The sequence below is a fragment of the Pavona decussata genome, unplaced genomic scaffold (assembly GCF_977016875.1).
Source record: "Pavona decussata unplaced genomic scaffold, jaPavDecu1.1 SCAFFOLD_695, whole genome shotgun sequence".
NCBI classification, from domain to species: Eukaryota; Metazoa; Cnidaria; class Anthozoa; order Scleractinia; family Agariciidae; genus Pavona; species Pavona decussata.
In genome coordinates this window covers 56,321-67,500 of record NW_028145895.1, presented here as the reverse complement: position 1 = coordinate 67,500, position 11,180 = coordinate 56,321, and the positions used below count along the sequence as shown (strand labels likewise).

The 11,180-nt window shown below is 39.7% G+C and overlaps 2 pseudogenes; both read left to right on the top strand.

Moving 5' to 3' along the window:
• The first annotated feature begins 2,684 nt into the window (after positions 1-2,684).
• LOC146448996 (tetratricopeptide repeat protein 28-like) lies at positions 2,685-3,947 on the top strand (annotated as a pseudogene).
• A 4,670-nt stretch (positions 3,948-8,617) lies between these two features.
• LOC146448995 (uncharacterized) lies at positions 8,618-9,590 on the top strand (annotated as a pseudogene).
• Positions 9,591-11,180: the final 1,590 nt, after the last annotated feature.

Below are 11,180 nucleotides of genomic sequence, written 5' to 3'. Positions count from 1 at the left end.
GTCGCCAGATACACATAAAGACAAATTGGCGATACTTAAAATGAGACGTTGCTTTGTAATGTACCATTTGCGGTGATCAAGTTACTATTGAAAACAATTAGGCAAGCTCTTTCAACGATTGATCATAAGGTACTAATTACCACCGGGGTAGGAACGATGGTAGTTTTCTGCTATTTTCTGCTAATATCGCCTTGCTTCTTGAAATCAATACATCAATTCATTCATTGTTTACTCTCTGAAGTTTCCAGAAACGGAAGTTATGGGCAGCACTAAAAGAGTTGTACAAGTTATCAATACTGCTGCACATGTGGCCAATTTTCTTTACAAAACCGGTCGTATTCTCAAAGCCATCGAATTATCCAAGGAATTAATGCTTGATTCTTCTAAACAACATCCAAATGACGAATGGCTTCGTTCCTATCAGTGACCACACGAGTGCGATAGAAAGCAATAGAATGCACCACCACTGTGATGAAAAATGCAAAGAGCTAACTCAAATATTTGAACAGGGAAATTTATACCAAAAACAAGGTATGTATCAAAAATTGAAAGATCTTTACTTAAAAGCACTCAGCATCGCAATAGAATTTGGTCATAAACGCGGGGAAGCAGCATGTTACAGAGGCCTGGGAGATGTGTTTCGACGTCTCGGTGAATATGTCAAAGCGGAAGAATATCATCAGAAAGCACTTCAGATCAAAAGAGAAATTGGTGACAAACACAGAGAATCAACATGTTACGCAAACCTGGGAAATGTGTTTCAATCTTTCGGTGAATATGTTAAGGCAGAAGAATATCATCAGAAAGCACTTCAGATCAAAAGAGAGATTGGTGACAAACACGGAGAATCAGCATGTTACGTAAACCTGGGAAATGTGTTTCAATCCCCCCAGTTTCGGTGAATATGTCAAAGCGGAAGAATATCTTCAGAAAGCACTTCAGATCAGCAGAAAAATTGGTGACAAAGACGGAGAATCAACATTTTACGCAAACCTGGGAAATGTGTTTCAATCTTTCGGCGAATATGTGAAAGCGGAAAAATATCATCAGAAAGCACTTCAGATCAAAAGAGAACTTTGTAACAAAGACGGAGAATCAGCATGTTATATAAACCTGGGAAATGTGTTTCTATATCTCGGTGAATATGTCAAGGCGCAAGAATATCATCAGAAAGCACTTCAGATCAAAAGAGAAATTGGTGACAAACACGGAGAATCAACATGTTACGTAAGCCTGGGAAATGTGTTTCAATCTTTCGGCGAATATGTCAAAGCGGAAGAATATCATCAGAAAGCACTTCAGATCAGCAGAGAAATTGGTGACAAACACCGAGAATCAGCATGTTACGTAAACCTGGCAAATGTGTTTCAATCCCCCCAGTTTCGGTGAATATGTCAAAGCGGAAGAATATCTTCAGAAAGCACTTCAGATCAGCAGAGAAATTGGTGACAAACACGGAGAAGCGGCATGTTACGTAAACCTGGTATTGTGTTTCAATCTCTCGGTGAATATGTCAAGGCGAAAAAATATCTTCAGAATGCACTTCAAATCTTGAGAGAAATTGGTGACAAAGACGGAGAATCAGCATGTTACATAAACCTGGGAAATGTATTTGGATATCTCGGTGAATATGTCAAGGCGGAGGAATATCTTCAGAGAGCACTTCAGATCACCAGAGAAATTGGTGACAAGAACGGAGAATCAGCATGTTACGTAAACCTGGGAAATGTGTTTCAATCTTTCGGTGAACATGTCAAAGCGGAAGAATATCTTCAGAAAGCACTTCAGATCACCAGAGAAATTGGTAACAAACACGGAGAATCAGCATGTTACGTAAACCTGGGAAATGTGTTTAAATCTTTCGGTGAATATGTCAAGGCGGAAGAATATCTTCAGGAATCACTTCAGATCACCAGAGAAATTGGTGACAAAGACGGAGAATCAAAATGTTACGTAAGCCTGGGAAATGTGTTTCAATCTTGCGGCGAATATGTGAAAGCGGAAGAATATCATCAGAAAGCACTTTAGATCACCAGAGAAATTGGTGACAAACACGGAGAATCATCATGCTACGTAAACCTGGGATATGTGTTTCAATCTTTTGGCGAATATGTCAAAGCGGAAGAATATCTTCAGAAAGCACTTCAGATCAAAAGAGAAATTGGCGACAAAAGCGGAGAATCAAAATGTTACGTAAACCTAGGAAATGTGTTTGGATCTCTTGGTAAATTAGTCAAGGCGGAAAATATCGTCAGCAAGCAGTTCAGATCAGCAGAGAAATTGGTGACAAAGAAGAAGAAGCATTTTGCTACAGAAGCCTGGGAACGACCTTTCTTTGTACTGGTGAATATTTGAAGGCTAAGCAATATCACGACAAAGCACTTGCACTTAGTTACGAGACTGGAAATATTGATCTGCTGCTTAACGTCCACCTTTTACTTGCATTAGACACTTTGCATTTGATTGGAAACACAGGCGATGCTGTTTCTAGTCTCCTTGCAAGCATTGAAAAGTGTGAGAAAATGAGAATTCATTTAAGAGCCAATGATCAATTTAAGATTTCTTTTCTAGACAAGAACGCTTTTGCATACGAAAAGCTCAGCCTTTTGTTTTTGAAGACTGGGAAATTTCATGAAGCACTTTGCGCGCAAGAACTCGGACGGGCCAGAGCCCTGGCAGACTTAATGTCAGCTCAGTACTCTGTGGAACGACAAACATCAGTGAATCCATGTTCGTGGTTTAACATTGAAAGGACTGAGACAAAAGAAAGTAACTGTTCCTGTTTATACATTTCCTGTAACCACCAGCAATTATTACTGTGGGTTATTAAGCCAAACAAAACCATTTATTTTCGACTAAAAGACGTGAACGACTATTTTGGAAACAAAAAGGAAAGCAGGCCTGTAGATAACATTTTCAATGACATCATCTTCAGGAAATTTTATTTCCAGCTCACTCAAGCGCACTGCGAAGATCGATCACTGTTTCCTTCCAACATTGCTCACGTGAAAGAGGCGTTTCCTTTGGGGGATGACGAACCCGCAGTTTTACGTCCAGTAGAAGAAGACGGAGACGACGAAAGCCAGTATATTGATCCACCGAATCTCTCTCAGCGTTACAAAGTGATTATCGGTCCTGTTGCTAACTTGCTTGTGCAGCCAAAATCATCATTGTTCCTGCTAGCGTCCTATGCAAAGTTCCATTTTCCGCGTTTAAGGATGAAAATGGGAAGTATTTATTCGAGACTTTAAGGATCCGCATTGCTCCTTCTTTGACCACTCTCAGGCTGATTCAGGAAAGTCCAGAAGATTATCACAGTCACACCGGTGTACTGATAGTGGGTGAGCCCAAGATTGGTCAGGTGTTTCACAAGGGACGTCGTGAGAAACTATGTCCATTGCCTGGCGCAAAAGAGGAACCAGAGATGGTTGCACGACTGCTGGGAACTTAGCCGTTGCTAGGAGAACACGCAACTAAGCAGGCAGTTCTTCAGCGAATACACTCAGTAGGTCTGATACATTTCGCTGCCCACGGTGACGCCGAAAGAGGAGAAATTGCTCTTGCTGCTCCACGCTCTTTTGAAGGAATCACACTACCTATTAACAATGGCTGAAATTTCTCAAGTCCGTCTGAGAGCCAAACTGGTAGTCCTTAGCTGCTGTCACAGTGCAAGTGGACAGATTAGATCAGAGGGGGTTGTTGGAATAGCCCGTGCCTTCTTAGGTTCCGGTGCACGTTCCGTTTTGGTTGCTTTATGGGCCATAGAGGACCTGGCAACAAAGCAGTTCATGAGCCGCTTCTACGAGCATCTTGTTCGTGGTGAAAGTGCCAGTGAATCTCTTCACCAGACCATGAAGTGGATGAGAGATAACGGCTTTACAGAAGTGAGACAATGGGGGCCTTTCATGCTGATTGGAGATAACGTGACATTTGATTTTGGAAAGTAAAGGTCAGGTTAAAGCGATTATTTGACATTACAGATTTAAAACAATTTCAGAAAATGCTAATACACGTCTTGAGGGGCTTATTGTTCTGAAGAAACAAAGTCATAGATGGGAAATTCTCCTGTCGGAAGGGAACTTAATTCTTTCTCCTTTTTTTATTATTATTCTCTATATCGCACACCATATTGGGGTAACAGGGGTCGGTCTTCCTTACCGTGTCTCGGAGAATTTGGACAAAATCGTTGCAGTAATGTCTATGAGAACGCATTCTTTTTACTGAGTTACTTACCTGTGCGTTTTGACTTCAAAGCATATAATCGAGCGCCTTGCCTGAAAATAATCTTGTTTTTATTTATAGGTGCCATACCAAGACCGGGAAGGAGCTGTGCAATTTGGCGCCTTCCTTTAAGGAGAGTCGTGATAATAGAGATTTGACCAAAGAAAAACTGAGTAAACTGTGCGGTTGAAAGCATCAAGGGATAAAGGCTTGAGGGATCCATTGGTGCTTGATCGCTGTCCTTCCTTCCACTTGGTTCCGGTTCTTGTTGTACGTCTGTTTGAAGATGTTAATAAGGCTTCTGTTATTTTAAAGTACAGAATGACTGCGCTTACCGACTGCAGCTCCACTACTGATTAAGCGCCTCCCCCGAGTAAACACCTGACAAGGGAGCAAAGATTCAAACGAATCACATTCAGTAAGCGCATCATTCTTCAAAGCTCTTACATGAAGCCTTTGAGCGGAAAGTTTACAACTATACAGTTTGTTTTAGACCCAGCGGTAGCCAATCGATTGAAATCAATATCAGAAATCAATCAATACAAGAAATTAATCGATACAATTGATTTCAATCGATATTGATCACAGATTGCTATCGATTGATGTCGATATCGATCTTCGATAAAGATCGATTGATACTGATTGTTATCGACTATCGGTTTATCGATTGATTATACTTCAGTTGTTAAACCTACTGCGAAGTAGACAGTCACGAGGACAGCTTTTGTTCCTGTTGTTATCGCTTTTGGAAAAAAGAACAGTGAAGTCATGCTACTTTAGAAATGTCTATTTTGTCGAGTTTTAAGTAAGTGCGTGTTTCGCAAAAATACCCCTCAAGTAGGCAGTGCATCAAAAAGCGCATCATTTTGACTAAAATGAATCAGCGCCACTAACCTGCGATCAGTCCTAATTTCAACAGCGCTCTTATTTCCTCTTATTGCTCGCTCGTTCAATTAGGTTTTGGGTTTCGTTTCCAAGTGAAAATGGTTTACCAAGCGAAACGAAAATTGGTCGATCGATCCCTGGTTAGCTTTATGTAGGACACCAAGGAACTAGCTAGGTTTATGTAAACGACAAAATGCCAGTTTGGTTGGGCCTCTTGGATTAAAAACTATGATTTCTACTTTGAATTCGTATATAAATTGGGCTTTAGTATTCTCCATTGAATTCGGGAATTCCCTTTAGTTCGAAGCATCTTGTCTTGAATCAGAGTGAATTGTGTAGTGAATAATGTAGCAGGTCCTTTATTACCATTGATGCCTTCTGGGTCTGTATATTAGTAGCACAAGAACCCGGGTGCGGGGGAGCAACTTAACACGTTTGTCTACGGGGAGGCTCCGCCTGGAGCTCTAAACCCCTATCTTTTGATACACCGCTTTTGACAGAAAAGGTAACCCTTTCATGTCGCGTCTTTACAAAAGTGGTACCCCTATCACATACCTTCAGATGAACAAACTGCAAAACTGCATCTTATTTTTCGATTGGTCTGAGTGTTCAAGATGTTATGAATTCGGTCTCGTACCCTTCTCCATACTTCAGCTCATGAAATCCATACCCTTTTGTATACTTTCAACCTGACAAAGGTAACTCATGTTTCGAGCGGGGCCATCCCCCGTATAGGCCATTAAGGGGAGTACCCCCTCCACCCATAACCCTTTCCCCGGGCACGAAGGAATTCCCAAAATAGCTTTAATTAACAGATACTTGCAAACTTATCTTGTTACCTCAAATGCCTATTAAAACAATTGAAAATTTTGTTGGAGAGCAAAAAGAAAGGTCCGATCCTGTAAACCAACATCAACAAATCCTGAAACTAGAAGACCTCTTGTGGTGAGGCGGTTTTCCGGATGTCAAGCGTTGAAACAGGAAACAAAGACATACATTACCGTACAGTCTCCACTTTCCTCGCCCCCAAATATCCTGAAACCATTTGTAAATTGAGCCGAGAAAAGTTAGGCTGGAAAAGGTTAACAAGGAAAAGATTACGTGCCAATCAGTTCGAAACCTTACCGTCCACTCTCAGGGCATTCGAACTTTCGAAGATTAGCTTGTTCCAATTTCCGCCTCCCGGGCAATCTCGTACCCAGACTCCTCAGTTCGCTTTCTATTTTCTTAAAATACAATGTGTGACTTCACACTTCTGTACACGATAGAACGCGAAACTGTTGTGCATGGCTGTCGCTTCCACTACATGTTTGAATTCTCCCAAACTTCTCACAGTGTTCCTATCAATTGCATAGAAATACGGACAAAGATTGCCCAATTTTTCAAGCTCTTCCCGTTTTCTCCTGAAGAATCGCTATAAACTGAGTATGACTCAGAAATCACTTGATATTTCTTGGTTTTTGAAGCTTTAACAGCAATTTCATGTTTGAGCGAAGGTACTAATAATAATATCACACGAATCGTGCATAGCCAAATCTCAATTATTGTATCCTTTTAAAAAGAACAAAGGCTGTGCGCAGACCATAGGAATGACAAATGTAGTTTCAGCAGGAAGTTACTGATTCTATGCTTTAATTTGGTTTATTTTTTTAACAGTACCAAAAATATTGAACTAATATATCAAACACGAGAAAGCGTGTTTCACCTGATATCCAAACACTGAGAAGTAGGTTGAAGAGACGAAGCGTTGCCGAGTTTTTTTAAACGACTTGGAGGTGTTTGGATGTCTGATGAAACACACTTTCGAGTGTTTGATATGGCTTCTCAAATGATCAATAATTCTTGGAGAAATTCAAGGCTAAAGTTGGCAAAATTTTTTGGTAATTAGGATCACATATCCAAACCACGGTCACGGTAGTGATTTTCTTTGTTTTCTCTTGATGAATTATTAATGAGTTTGAGAAGTGTTGATGAAACAAAGTGTTCATTTAAAGACTGGCATAAAGCTAACAGTTTTATTTCACACGTGCTTGTTACAGCTTTTCGAGAAAAATTTTTTTCCTGTCGAACGAGTTAGAGGAGCACTGAGGAGACGACGACACAAAAATGTAATTCGTCAACTTTTGACTGATGATTTAGTTGGAAAGATCAGCAGAATAAAACTCCACTTGCCAAATATTAACCTCTTAATGCAATTCGTGGCTGAGATAATTCGTCGTTATTTCTCCACACAAATCTCTCTAATTTTATAGATTTTACGCCAAATGTGAATTGAAGAAACCAGTAAAAAAAAAAAAAATAGAGAAATCAGAACTACCTTTGCCGGAAATTGAAACAAGGAGCTGCTTTTGGTGAGGGAACGGTTTCCAAATACCTGATCAAATCCTACGATTTCACCAATTCATTTTGACCACTCTTTTGGAATCGTTTTGCCCAATGAAAACTCGTCGATCAAACCTTAAACTTTGTCTATCAAAGTTGTCAATAGTGCAGGATTCTTATTTGTTCGGGTCTAAAAGTGATGCGAGGCTACTATCATGACATCAGCTTCTACGATAAAAACCGTGAAATGGAGTACATATTACCTTGTTTAAACGTAACTGCAATCATTTAACCACGTCTGCATGAGCCCACGCGATGCCTAGCGCGGGAAAACACGCTATACTCAAGCCAAGTTTGTGTTGCATTCCCTCCAGACTTATTCAAAGCCGTGCGTTTGTTGTGATTGGTTAGAGCATGCGGCATAAGGTTTTTCTTATCCAATCACAGAGTTCAGCAAAACCAGAACTAGAGAAAGCACGTGGCTACTTTCGACACCTGAATAAATTCCTTTTTTATGGGTTAAAACAGTTCGAAAAAAAATCCACCTAGTTTTAAAGTCTATCTATCTCGATAAAATCTTCTCTAAACCCTCAACAGTGTTCACTGGTAGCGAGCACGTGTAGTTTTCGCAAACGGTCGCCGTAGCCTTTCCATCTTTTCGCTCCAGTGTTTTGAAGACAGACAACTTGGAGGCGAGGAAGCTGTCTTGATTACCATCACATAACATGAGGACTTTGTTCGGCATGTAATGAGTGTGAACGCACTACAGAAGTTTTTTCGTGTCCTTGGATTCACGGTCACCAGCAATTATTATCTAAAAAGAAAAGTTCACATGATGACAAACAAAAACAAAGAATATATGATAGGTTCCGTCACAAGTGTTATCCACCCTCTGAGAATCTGAGTAACGTTAACAATTTTTCGTTGAAAATATCTTCAAATACGCAAGACCACTCTGAAGTCACTTGTAAAACAAATTTGAACAGAAATTTAGTTTCGTCAGGACTCAGTCTGTCGTCGTCTACTTTTAACTGGTATAACCAGTAATAAGACAATTATGCAAAGACCGATTTTATCTGCTTTCTAGTAAAACAAGAGTTTTTTCTTGATGTTGTTTAGATGTTTGTTTTGTAACCCTACCACGTGAGATTCGAAGGCAACCTGTACAAACAGGTGGACGGTGTTGCTGATGGGTTCGCCACTGGGACCTCTCATGGCTAACGCATTCATGTGTAACATCGAGAAACAACTAGAAACCGAAAACAAGATGCCTGCTTTTTACAAACGCTACTTAGATGATACGCTTAGCGCAATGCCTGATTTTGAAACAGCCTCTGAGTTCCTAACGAAGAAAACGGCAGGCTCCCCTTTCTAGGAATGGATATAATCAGGAATGGATGCATGGCCGGTTAGACACGAAGGTGTACAGGAAACCAACGGACACCGGGCTACTATTACATTCCCACAGCCACGTGGACAGTAGATATAAACGATCATAATTGCTAAATACCATGCTCAACCGTGCATTTAAGCTCTCATGTACATGGAAGCTTTTTCATCAGGAATGTAAACGTCTCAAAGAGACTTTTCCCCGACTGCGCTACCCAGACAAACTTGTGCAGTATACCATCCGTCAATTCATTGATTGGAAAGTGTCTCAGTATTCGCACACCCAACAGCAAGTACCTGAGGAGCAAGAAGCCCCAATCATAATCGTGCTGCCATTCAAAGATCAGAAATCTGCAAACGCAGTGCGCAGACAACTTGGAGACCTCAGTCGGAAGATCAAGGTGGATATCAGCCCTGTTTACACAAGTCGGAAGATCAAGGATGAAATAAAAGTGATGGAAGACAAGCCACCACTTGTAAATCAACAATGCGCTGTGTGTCATTTTCAGTGTGGCCTGTGCGATGCAGGCTATGTAGGCTACACGTGCCGACACCTTCACCAGCGAATTGAGGAACACAAGGGATCGGCAATCGAAAACCACCTGAGGAAGTAGCACAATATGGCCCCAAATGACATTGCGGAAAGTTTTAAAATTTTAAGAAAGTGTCAGAACAAACTTGATTGTCTTATTTTTGAAATGCTTTTTATCAAATAACTGAAACCATCACTAAACAAACAGTGTGATTCCATCCGCGCTAAATTATTTGTTTAGACCAGTTCTTTACAAGCCTCGTTACCGCTTCATTGTTTCATTGTTTTATGTCCTTTTTTAACTTTATAATACTTATCATTGACATTTTTGACACATTTTAGCGTTCATGACATTCTTACCGAGTTTTAATTGTATGAATATATTTATGCTAAGGTTTATATTTTTTACTCGCACTTGAAAATGGCCTCGGAGAGGTCGAAACGTCGTGACTTTTTAGCGCGTACTTTCATTACAAAATCTTTAAAAGTTTTTAAATAAAGGTTCAGTGTGAGCATCAACTTGTTTTTCACAAGTGCGTCTCTAGCGATCGAAACTCGTTACCAGAATATGGCTTTGATGGCTGTCTGGTGAAGACGATGGAAGAGGCACATCTCCGTGGCAATTGTAAATGTAGTGCCAATAGAGTGTGTGCACGACGGCCATGTTAGAAGACCGAAACAATACAATGATTTTCCTTTGGGAAATATATTCTATTTTTTTTGCAAACATCTTCTTTTGTTTTAGTCCTCCAACATGGCCGCTGTGTACACACTCTATAGCTGTATGGACTAGTGTTCACTTGTTAATTATAGTACATGAGCGCTTTTACGAATCGTAAAAATCTTGCAAAATGCCTTTTTGTCGACAAAAGCGAGGTATAGCAGCAATTCACAAGAAACGCTGAAGGAAGAACGTAAATTGTTCAGGTTTCTTCTATTTCTTTATCGCTATTCCCAATTTAGCAGAGAGACTCGATAAGTCGTTTTATTGATTGCTACTTTGTAGGCAACAAGCTGGATCTCTCTCGTTAAGAGGCCCCAGACCAGGTCTAAAAGAGTTCGGGCGCGGTGTCCTAGTCTATAGAAGTGTGTTGTTATCATGTACACTGAGTAACCTAATGTGCATATAATTTTTGAAATACCATTTAAATTCATCCGTTGCGATCGATATTAAATTTAAGCGAACTATATAACCAGTTTACACAATAGAGAAGAATAGTTTGAAGTCCTTGCGAATAAAGATGTTTAGAATAATGGCACAGACTTATTATATGGAATAGTTTAAAATAATGTGTTAAACAAGGCAGTAAGTCAAATTTACATACGGAAACAGGTCTGAAAGCAAAGATGCGGCATCTTGAACGGCCATCGATGAGTACAAAACAAAATTAAATTGTTTCGGTCGTGTTTTATTTAGAAAGATACTCGAGTATTCTGAATAACTTAATAACATAAAAAAAATTACATTATTATTGTCAAAATAATAAGTAAGCTAAAATTAGTAGACACTCCCGATGGTTTATTAGTAGCACGCATGAATTATTGGAAGTACGCAAATTTAATGACATTCTCTCGACTATCGAAACAATGGAGTTTTCTGTCGAGAAAGAATTGGCCAGTAATTGCCCCTCAAAAAAAGATTAAAAAAAAAAAAAGAAATAATACTAATGGAAAAATACTAGCCCTAAGTTGCTAGGTTTAAAACGTCAACTTTCTATTGAGCCGAGACAGATACATTCTATTGTCTTTATTGTTGAGATTAATCTTCTTCAGAACAAAAATCAATGACGTGAAATTAAATTTTTAGTTTATAAATTTGACCCTTAATGCA